The sequence below is a fragment of the Cupressus sempervirens genome, chromosome 2 (assembly GCF_028749045.1).
Source record: "Cupressus sempervirens isolate cs-2001-9-10 chromosome 2, ASM2874904v1, whole genome shotgun sequence".
Lineage (NCBI taxonomy): Eukaryota > Viridiplantae > Streptophyta > Pinopsida > Cupressales > Cupressaceae > Cupressus > Cupressus sempervirens.
In genome coordinates this window covers 563,487,869-563,499,753 of record NC_143119.1, presented here as the reverse complement: position 1 = coordinate 563,499,753, position 11,885 = coordinate 563,487,869, and positions in this window count along the sequence as shown.

The following is an 11,885-nucleotide window of genomic DNA, read 5'->3' as shown; positions in this document are numbered from 1 at the left end:
CTCGCTCTGCATTAGAAATCTGCGATAGCGCGGACAAAATCCTTAAAAATCCAATTCAATGAAAAATGTGACCAAACAGCCATCCACGACACCGTTTTTGGAGCTCGCCCAGATCGGCTCGGCCAGCATGGTGACTTGCTGACTCGGTGAGAGTACTTCGAACTGTCAAGAACAAAGGCCAATCTCACATGCAAACTCTGCTACTGCGCAAACATAGCTTGCAATTATAGAGAAATTGCAAGGCCGTCACAATGGCCCGAGGCCAATGCTCCGACTACTAAGTCGATTTTCTCTTGCAATCGCCATGCCGCCGTTCACAGAGAGATCTCCCCATTCACTTGTGACGACGCACAATCCAAGTGCTAGACGCAAGCTCGCCCTTGAAAGGCCGCGTTCCAAGACATCTCGATGACACATTGGAACGACAACCGCTGTCGAACCATTCCCAATGTTGTGCCGATCGAGTTGACACAGAGGCGATCTTAGGGAACTCCCGCGTATCGATCGGGAAGTGCTTTCGTACCCATCTCTCACAAAAACCAATGTTAGCTGAACAATTTTATAATCCAAGGCTCGTATCCATCGATATCGTCGGCACTGGGTCTATATTCAAAGGCCACGGAGAGGTTCCGATAAGAGAAGCTCCCCTGCTCGCTTGCACAAACATCCCCAAATGCTAGACGCAAGCTCCCGCACTTAGCATCGCTCTCCAGATCACCGCAATGACACATTGGAACGACAACCGCTGTCGAACAACTCCCGAATTTGTGCAGTTGGAGTGAGAAACGAGAGCCAGATCGGGTCGACGAAAACGGCTAAGCCAGATCGGGTCCGCCAGCATGGCTCGGCCACCATTTTTCGCCGAGAGCTTTCGATATTAAAGCTCCCATGTAGCCGCGATAAGTACACCATGACAAATTGCTAGAGCGCCGAGCACCCATAGCAAATTGCCATTATACCAAGCAACGCCGGAGTGCTAGACAAAGGCTCACGTTTAGATCAAGTTTTAAAACCACCAAAAACACACGCCATGGATCGGCAACCGCTGCCTCACCTTTTCCAAAATTGAGTCATCGGAAAACATGATCTAAAGGAGAGCCGAGGAAAAGCACTGAGATCACTTCATGCCCCTTTCATTCATTCAACATCAGCATACACCGTTTGAAAACCCAACAATCCGATCCGCCTAGACACCAATGTTGAATCAATGAAAGGGGCATGGGAGAGGCTCGCGGCAACAACCTCTCCTATATAAGCTATTAGTGCGAGGCTCGCTCTGCATTAGAAATCTGCGATAGCGCGGACAACTCCCTTAAAAATCCAATTCAATGAAAAATGTGACCAAACAGCCATCCACGACACCGTTTTTGGAGCTCGCCCAGATCGGCTCGGGCAGAATGGCTCGCGCAGATCGGCTCGGCCAGCATGGCTCGCCCAGCCTTGGTGAGAGTACTTCCAACTGTCAAGAACAAAGGCCAATCTAACGTGCAAACTCTGCTACTGCGCAAACATAGGTTGCAATTATAGAGAAATTGCAAGGCCGTCACAATGGCCCGAGGCCAATGCTCCGACTACTAAGTCAATTTTCTCTTGCAATCGCCATGCCGCCGTTCACAGAGAGATCTCCCCAATCACTTGTGACGACGCACAATCCAAGTGCTAGACGCGAGCTCACCCTTGAAAGGCTGCGTTCCAAGACATCCCGATGACACATTGGAACGACAACCGCTGTCGAACCATTCCCAATGTTGTGCCGATCGAGTTGGCACAGAGGCGACCAAACAGCCATCCACGACACCGTTTTTGGAGCTCGGCAAGATCGGCTCGGCCAGAACGGCTCGGCCAGCATGGCTCGGCCAGCATGGCTCGGCCAGAACGGCTCGCCCAGATCGGCTCGGCCAGCATGGCTCGGCCAGAACGGCTCGCCCAGATCGGCTCGGCCAGAATGGCTCGCCCAGATCGGCTCGGCCAGCATGGCTCGGCCAGAACGGCTCGCCCAGATCGGCTCGGCCAGAATGGCTCGCCCAGATCGGCTCGGCCAGCATGGCTCGGCCAGATTGGCTCGGCCAGAACGGCTCGCCCAGATCGGCTCGGCCAGAACGGCTCGCCCAGATCGGCTCGGCCAGCATGGCTCGGCCAGAACGGCTCGCCCAGATCGGCTCGGCCAGAATGGCTCGCCCAGATCGGCTCGGCCAGCATGGCTCGCCCAGCCTTGGTCAGAGTACTTGGAACCGTCAAGAACAAAGCCCAATCATACATGAAAACTCTGCTATGCGCAAACATAGGTTGCAATTATAGAGAAATTGCAAGGCCGTCACAATGGCCCGAGGCGAATGCTCTGACTACTAAGTCAACATGGTGAGGCGACTCATGGTGAGGAGCTATCCTTGAGGCGACTTGGTGGGCCTACTTGATTAGTCGACTTGGTGAGCCGACCTGACGAGCTGACACGGTGAGCGGGCTTAAAGAGGGGACGACTTGGTGGGGTAACTCGGCAAGCCAACTTATCGAGGCGAGATGGTCAGTCGACTTGGTGAGCTGACTTGGTGAGCGCACTTAAAGAGTCAACTTCGTGAGGTGACTCGGCGAGTTAGCCCGCTGATGCGACTTGGGCGAGCCGACCTGGCGAACGAACTTAAAGAGGCGACTTGGGCGGGCTGACCTGGCGAGCGAACTTAAAGAGTTGACTTGGCAACGCACTTGAACAATCGACTTGGTGAGCTGACATGGTGAGTGGGCTTAGAGAAGCAACTCGGGGGGGGCGACTTGATGAACGGACTTAAAGGGTCGACTTGGCGGGGTGACTTGATGAACGGACCTAAAGAGTTGACTTGGTGAGAGTACTTGGCGGGGTGAACTGATGAACGGACTTAAAGAGTCGACTTGGTGGGAGTACTTGGTGGGCCGACTTGATGAACGGACTTATAGAGTCGACTTGGTGAGAGTAGTTGTTCTGGTGACTTGATGAACGGACTTAAAGAGTCGGCTTGGCGGGGTGACTTGATGAAAGGACTTAAACAGTCGACTTGGTCGGGTGACTCGATGAACGAACTTAGAGGGTCGACTTTGCGGGGTGACCTGATGAACGGACCTAAAGAGTTGACTTGGTGAGAGTACTCGGTGGGGTGACCTGATGAACAGACTTAGAGAGTCGACTTGGTGAGAGTCCTTGGTGGGCCGACCTGGTTGGGTGACTTCGTGAACTGACTTAAAGAGTCGAATTGGTGGGAGTACTTGGTGGGGTGACTTGATGAACGGACTTCAAGGGTCGACTTGGCGAGGTGACTTGATGAACGGTCCTAAAGAGTTGACTTGGTGTGGTGACTTGATGAAAAGACTTAAAGAGTCGAATTGGTGAGAGTACTTGGTGGGGTGACTTGATGAACGCACTTGAAGGGTCGACTTGGTGGGGTGACTTTATGAACGGACCTAAAGAGTTGACGTGGTGAGAGTGCTTGGTGGGGTGACTTGATGAACATAGTTAAAGAGTCGACTTGGTGAGAGTAGTTGGTCGGGTGACTTGATGAACGCACTCGAAGAATCGACTTGGTTAGAGTACTTGGTGGGGTGACTTGATGAACGGACTTAAAGATTTGACTTGGTGGGCCGACCTGGCAGGGTGACTTGATGAACGGACTTAGAGAGTCGACTTGGTGAGAGTACTTGGTGGGCCGACCTGGCCGGGTGACTTGATGAACAAACTTAAAGAGACGACTTGGTGAGAGTACCCGGTGGGCTGACCTGGTCACGTGACTTGATGAACGGACTTAAAGAGTCGACTTGGTGGGCCGACTTGGCCGGGTGACTTGGTGAACGAACTTAAAGGGTCGACTTGGTGGGTCGAACTAGCGGGGTGACTTGGTGAGAGTACTTGGTGGGCTGACCTGGCAGGGTGACTTGATGAACGAACTTAGAGAGTCGACTTTGTGAGAGTACTTGGTGGGTCGAACTGGCGGGGTGACTTGATGAACGAACTTAAAGAGTCGACCTGGTGAGAGAACTTGGTGGGCCGAGCTGGCGGGGTGAATTGATGAACGAACCTAAAGAGTCGACTTTGTGAGAGTACTTGGTGGGCCGACCTGGCGGGGTGAGTTGATGACCGAACTTAAAGGGTCGACTTGGTGAGAGTACTTGGTGGGCCGACCTGGCGGGGCGAGTTGATGAACGAACTTAAAGAGTCGACTTGGTGAGAGTACTCGGTGGGGTGACCTGATGAACAAACCTAAAGAGTCGACCTGGTGAGAGTACTTGGTGGGCCGACCTGGCGGGGTGACTTGGTGAGCAAACTTAAAGAGTCGACTTGGTGAGAGTAGTTGGTGGGCTGACCTGGCGGGGTGACTTGATGAACGAACTTAAAGAGTCGACCTGGTGGGCCGACTTGGCAGAGTGACTTCATGAACGAACTTAAAGAGTCCACTCGGTGGGCCGGCCTGGCGGGGTGACTTGATGAACGAACTTAAAGAGTTGACTTGGTGAGAGTAATTTGTGGGCTGACCTGGCGGGGTGACTTGATGAATGAACTTAAAGAGTCGACTTGGTGGGGTGACTTGATGAACGCGCTTGAAGGGTCGACTTGGTGGGGTGACTCTATGAACGGACCTAAAGAGTTGACTTGGTGGGGTGACTCGATGAAAGGACTTAAAGAGTCGACTTGGTGAGAGTACTTGGTGGCTCGACTTTATGAGCAGACTTAAAGAGTCCACTTGGTGAGAGTGGGCCTAACGGGGCGATGTGGTGAGTGGGCCTAACGGGGCGAGTTGGTGGGGCGACTTGGCGAGTGGTATTAGAGAGCCGACGTGGTGAGGCGACTCGGCGAGTTGGTTCGTTGAGATGACATGGTGAGCTGACTTGGCGAGTCGACCCGGCGAGCGAACTTAAAGAGTCGACTTGGCAACGTACTCGAGCCGACTTGGTGAGGCGACCCGGCGAGCGGGCTCAAAGAGTCAACATGGTGAGGCGACTCATTGAGTCAACATGGTGAGGCGACTCATGGTGAGGAGCTATCCTTGAGGCGACTTGGTGGGCCTACTTGATTAGTCGACTTGGTGAGCCGACCTGACGAGCTGACACGGTGAGCGGGCTTAAAGAGGCGACGACTTGGTGGGGTAACTCGGCAAGCCAACTTATCGAGGCGAGATGGTGAGTCGACTTGGTGAGCTGACTTGGTGAGCGCACTTAAAGAGTCAACTTCGTGAGGTGACTCGGCGAGTTAGCCCGCTGATGCGACTTGGGCGGGCCGACCTGGCGAACGAACTTAAAGAGGCGACTTGGGCGGGCTGACCTGGCGAGCGAACCTAAAGAGTTGACTTGGCAACGCACTTGAACAATCGACTTGGTGAGCTGACATGGTGAGTGGGCTTAGAGAAGCAACTCGGGGGGGGCGACTTGATGAACGGACTTAAAGGGTCGACTTGGCGGGGTGACTTGATGAACGGACCTAAAGAGTTGACTTGGTGAGAGTACTTGGCGGGGTGAACTGATGAACGGACTTAAAGAGTCGACTTGGTGGGAGTACTTGGTGGGCCGACTTGATGAACGGACTTATAGAGTCGACTTGGTGAGAGTAGTTGTTCTGGTGACTTGATGAACGGACTTAAAGAGTCGGCTTGGCGGGGTGACTTGATGAAAGGACTTAAACAGTCGACTTGGTCGGGTGACTCGATGAACGAACTTAGAGGGTCGACTTTGCGGGGTGACCTGATGAACGGACCTAAAGAGTTGACTTGGTGAGAGTACTCGGTGGGGTGACCTGATGAACAGACTTAGAGAGTCGACTTGGTGAGAGTCCTTGGTGGGCCGACCTGGTTGGGTGACTTCGTGAACTGACTTAAAGAGTCGACTTGGTGGGAGTACTTGGTGGGGTGACTTGATGAACGGACTTCAAGGGTCGACTTGGCGAGGTGACTTGATGAACGGTCCTAAAGAGTTGACTTGGTGTGGTGACTTGATGAAAAGACTTAAAGAGTCGAATTGGTGAGAGTACTTGGTGGGGTGACTTGATGAACCCACTTGAAGGGTCGACTTGGTGGGGTGACTTTATGAACGGACCTAAAGAGTTGACGTGGTGAGAGTGCTTGGTGGGGTGACTTGACGAACATAGTTAAAGAGTCGACTTGGTGAGAGTAGTTGGTCGGGTGACTTGATGAACGCACTCGAAGAATCGACTTGGTTAGAGTACTTGGTGGGGTGACTTGATGAACGGACTTAAAGATTCGACTTGGTGGGCCGACCTGGCGGGGTGACTTGATGAACGGACTTAGAGAGTCGACTTGGTGAGAGTACTTGGTGGGCCGACCTGGCCGGGTGACTTGATGAACAAACTTAAAGAGACGACTTGGTGAGAGTACCCGGTGGGCTGACCTGGTCACGTGACTTGATGAACGGACTTAAAGAGTCGACTTGGTGGGCCGACTTGGCCGGGTGACTTGATGAACGAACTTAAAGGGTCGACTTGGTGGGTCGAACTAGCGGGGTGACTTGGTGAGAGTACTTGGTGGGCTGACCTGGCAGGGTGACTTGATGAACGAACTTAGAGAGTCGACTTTGTGAGAGTACTTGGTGGGTCGAACTGGCGGGGTGACTTGATGAACGAACTTAAAGAGTCGACCTGGTGAGAGAACTTGGTGGGCCAAGCTGGCGGGGTGAATTGATGAACGAACCTAAAGAGTCGACTTTGTGAGAGTACTTGGTGGGCCGACCTGGCGGGGTGAGTTGATGACCGAACTTAAAGGGTCGACTTGGTGAGAGTACTTGGTGGGCCGACCTGGCGGGGCGAGTTGATGAACGAACTTAAAGAGTCGACTTGGTGAGAGTACTCGGTGGGGTGACCTGATGAACAAACCTAAAGAGTCGACCTGGTGAGAGTACTTGGTGGGCCGACCTGGCGGGGTGACTTGGTGAGCAAACTTAAAGAGTCGACTTGGTGAGAGTAGTTGGTGGGCTGACCTGGCAGGGTGACTTGATGAACGAACTTAAAGAGTCGACCTGGTGGGCCGACTTGGCAGAGTGACTTCATGAACGAACTTAAAGAGTCCACTCGGTGGGCCGACCTGGCGGGGTGACTTGATGAACGAACTTAAAGAGTCGACTTGGTGAGAGTAATTTGTGGGCTGACCTGGCGGGGTGACTTGATGAATGAACTTAAAGAGTCGACTTGGTGGGGTGACTTGATGAACGCACTTGAAGGGTCGACTTGGTGGGGTGACTCTATGAACGGACCTAAAGAGTTGACTTGGTGGGGTGACTCGATGAAAGGACTTAAAGAGTCGACTTGGTGAGAGTACTTGGTGGCTCGACTTTATGAGCAGACTTAAAGAGTCCACTTGGTGAGAGTGGGCCTAACGGGGCGATGTGGTGAGTGGGCCTAACGGGGCGAGTTGGTGGGGCGACTTGGCGAGTGGTATTAGAGAGCCGACGTGGTGAGGCGACTCGGCGAGTTGGTTCGTTGAGATGACATGGTGAGCTGACTTGGCGAGTCGACCCGGCGAGCGAACTTAAAGAGTCGACTTGGCAACGTACTCGAGCCGACTTGGTGAGGCGACCCGGCGAGCGGGCTCAAAGAGTCAACATGGTGAGGCGACTCATTGAGTCAACATGGTGAGGCGACTCATGGTGAGGAGCTATCCTTGAGGTGACTTGGTGGGCCTACTTGATTAGTCGACTTGGTGAGCCGACCTGACAAGCTGACACGGTGAGCGGGCTTAAAGAGGGGACGACTTGGTGGGGTAACTCGGCAAGCCAACTTATCGAGGCGAGATGGTGAGTCGACTTGGTGAGCTGACTTGGTGAGCGCACTTAAAGAGTCAACTTCGTGAGGTGACTCGGCGAGTTAGCCCGCTGATGCGACTTGGGCGGGCCGACCTGGCGAACGAACTTAAAGAGGCGACTTGGGCGGGCTGACCTGGCGAGCGAACTTAAAGAGTTGACTTGGCAACGCACTTGAACAATCGACTTGGTGAGCTGACATGGTGAGTGGGCTTAGAGAAGCAACTCGGGGGGGGGGGGGGCGACTTGATGAACGGACTTAAAGGGTCGACTTGGCGGGGTGACTTGATGAACGGACCTAAAGAGTTGACTTGGTGAGAGTACTTGGCGGGGTGAACTGATGAACGGACTTAAAGAGTCGACTTGGTGGGAGTACTTGGTGGGCCGACTTGATGAACGGACTTATAGAGTCGACTTGGTGAGAGTAGTTGTTCTGGTGACTTGATGAACGGACTTAAAGAGTCGGCTTGGCGGGGTGACTTGATGAAAGGACTTAAACAGTCGACTTGGTCGGGTGACTCGATGAACGAACTTAGAGGGTCGACTTTGCGGGGTGACCTGATGAACGGACCTAAAGAGTTGACTTGGTGAGAGTACTCGGTGGGGTGACCTGATGAACAGACTTAGAGAGTCGACTTGGTGGGCCGACCTGGTTGGGTGACTTCGTGAACTGACTTAAAGAGTCGACTTGGTGGGAGTACTTGGTGGGGTGACTTGATGAACGGACTTCAAGGGTCGACTTGGCGAGGTGACTTGATGAACGGTCCTAAAGAGTTGACTTGGTGTGGTGACTTGATGAAAAGACTTAAAGAGTCGAATTGGTGAGAGTACTTGGTGGGGTGACTTGATGAACGCACTTGAAGGGTCGACTTGGTGGGGTGACTTTATGAACGGACCTAAAGAGTTGACGTGGTGAGAGTGCTTGGTGGGGTGACTTGATGAACATAGTTAAAGAGTCGACTTGGTGAGAGTAGTTGGTCGGGTGACTTGATGAACGCACTCGAAGAATCGACTTGGTTAGAGTACTTGGTGGGGTGACTTGATGAACGGACTTAAAGATTCGACTTGGTGGGCCGACCTGGTGGGGTGACTTGATGAACGGACTTAGAGAGTCGACTTGGTGAGAGTACTTGGTGGGCCGACCTGGCCGGGTGACTTGATGAACAAACTTAAAGAGACGACTTGGTGAGAGTACCCGGTGGGCTGACCTGGTCACGTGACTTGATGAACGGACTTAAAGAGTCGACTTGGTGGGCCGACTTGGCCGGGTGACTTGATGAACGAACTTAAAGGGTCGACTTGGTGGGTCGAACTAGCGGGGTGACTTGGTGAGAGTACTTGGTGGGCTGACCTGGCAGGGTGACTTGATGAACGAACTTAGAGAGTCGACTTTGTGAGAGTACTTGGTGGGTCGAACTGGCGGGGTGACTTGATGAACGAACTTAAAGAGTCGACCTGGTGAGAGAACTTGGTGGGCCGAGCTGGCGGGGTGAATTGATGAACGAACCTAAAGAGTCGACTTTGTGAGAGTACTTGGTGGGCCGACCTGGCGGGGTGAGTTGATGACCGAACTTAAAGGGTCGACTTGGTGAGAGTACTTGGTGGGCCGACCTGGCGGGGCGAGTTGATGAACGAACTTAAAGAGTCGACTTGGTGAGAGTACTCGGTGGGGTGACCTGATGAACAAACCTAAAGAGTCGACCTGGTGAGAGTACTTGGTGGGCCGACCTGGCGGGGTGACTTGGTGAGCAAACTTAAAGAGTCGACTTGGTGAGAGTAGTTGGTGGGCTGACCTGGCGGGGTGACTTGATGAACGAACTTAAAGAGTCGACCTGGTGGGCCGACTTGGCAGAGTGACTTCATGAACGAACTTAAAGAGTCCACTCGGTGGGCCGGCCTGGCGGGGTGACTTGATGAACGAACTTAAAGAGTCGACTTGGTGAGAGTAATTTGTGGGCTGACCTGGCGGGGTGACTTGATGAATGAACTTAAAGAGTCGACTTGGTGGGGTGACTTGATGAACGCACTTGAAGGGTCGACTTGGTGGGGTGACTCTATGAACGGACCTAAAGAGTTGACTTGGTGGGGTGACTCGATGAAAGGACTTAAAGAGTCGACTTGGTGAGAGTACTTGGTGGCTCGACTTTATGAGCAGACTTAAAGAGTCCACTTGGTGAGAGTGGGCCTAACGGGGCGATGTGGTGAGTGGGCCTAACGGGGCGAGTTGGTGGGGCGACTTGGCGAGTGGTATTAGAGAGCCGACGTGGTGAGGCGACTCGGCGAGTTGGTTCGTTGAGATGACATGGTGAGCTGACTTGGCGAGTCGACCCGGCGAGCGAACTTAAAGAGTCGACTTGGCAACGTACTCGAGCCGACTTGGTGAGGCGACCCGGCGAGCGGGCTCAAAGAGTCAACATGGTGAGGCGACTCATTGAGTCAACATGGTGAGGCGACTCATGGTGAGGAGCTATCCTTGAGGCGACTTGGTGGGCCTACTTGATTAGTCGACTTGGTGAGCCGACCTGACGAGCTGACACGGTGAGCGGGCTTAAAGAGGGGACGACTTGGTGGGGAACTCGGCAAGCCAACTTATCGAGGCGAGATGGTGAGTCGACTTGGTGAGCTGACTTGGTGAGCGCACTTAAAGAGTCAACTTCGTGAGGTGACTCGGCGAGTTAGCCCGCTGATGCGACTTGGGCGGGCCGACCTGGCGAACGAACTTAAAGAGGCGACTTGGGCGGGCTGACCTGGCGAGCGAACTTAAAGAGTTGACTTGGCAACGCACTTGAACAATCGACTTGGTGAGCTGACATGGTGAGTGGGCTTAGAGAAGCAACTCGGCGGGGCGACTTGGCGAGCACACCTGCTGGGGCAAGGTGGTAAAACGACTAGGTGATTCGACTTGGTGAGCTGACTTGGTGAGCGAACTTAAGGGGTCGACTTGGTGAGGCAACCTGAATAGTCGACTCGGTGAGGTGACTTGGGGAGCCGACATGGTGAGCGGTCTTAAAGAAGAGGCGACCTGGTGGGGCAACCTGGTGAGGCGAGACGGTAAGTCATCTTGGTGAGCCGGCTTGACGAGCTGTGAGTGGACTTAAAGAGTCAATTCTTGATTTGGCAAAGACCACATGGTTAGATGACTTGGTGAGCCGACCTGGCTAGCAAAATTGGCAAGCAAACTTATAGAATCGACTTGCTGTCCCCAGCCAGGATCGCACGCCTGGGTCGACCCAACTTGGGTCACCCGACTAGGTCAACCCATCTCCGTCGCCCCAGCCTCGGGCGACCCGACTGGGTCGCCAGAGTGGGTCGACGAGGGGAAAAAAAAAAAACAAACAAAAAAAATCATGAGAGGCCCTGTACAGCGAAAAGCGCTAAATTTTGCGCATTACAAAAAAAAAAAAAAAAAAAAACAAGTTACCCGCTTTTGGATCACGCACAAGTTTCAGTTCACGTATTGCCGAGCCGACTCGAGGCGTTACGCCTAGCTAGCCGGATTCGAGGTAGGGTAGCCGAAACGATTCGATTTGAGAATTTTCTTTATAAAAAGAGATCATGATAGGCCTCGTAAGGCAAAAAAGAATGAAATTTTGGGAGTTAAAAAAAAAAACGTTACCCGGTTTTGGATCGCGCACAGGGCTCGGGTCACGTAGCATCGAGGTGCCCTAGGTGACATGATTCGAGCGAAAAGTCGACGGTGGCATGAGCCGTGCAAAAACATTGGAGGCCATTAAGGCTCGAGGCGCTTCGAGTCGAGGTTGCCGAGGCGGGTCGGGTTGAAAACTTTGGGCGTTAACCGAAAAGAAAAAGTTAACCGCTTTTGGATCATGTACACGGCTCGGGGCACTTAGAATCAAGTCGAGCACGGTGACATGAGTCGTGCGAAAAATTTGGAGACGACTCGAGTCGGGGCATCTGACTCTATTCGAGTTCAAAACTTTGGGACTTGACAAAAAAAAGAAAAAAGAAAAAGTTACCCGGTTTTGGATCACGGAAGTGACTCGGGCCACTCAGAATCAAGGCGAGTGCGATTACATGAGTCGAGGGAAAAAGAAAATGGAGGCGGTTAAGGCTCGAGGCAATTCGAGTCGGGGTAGCTGAGTCGATTCGAAAACTTTGGC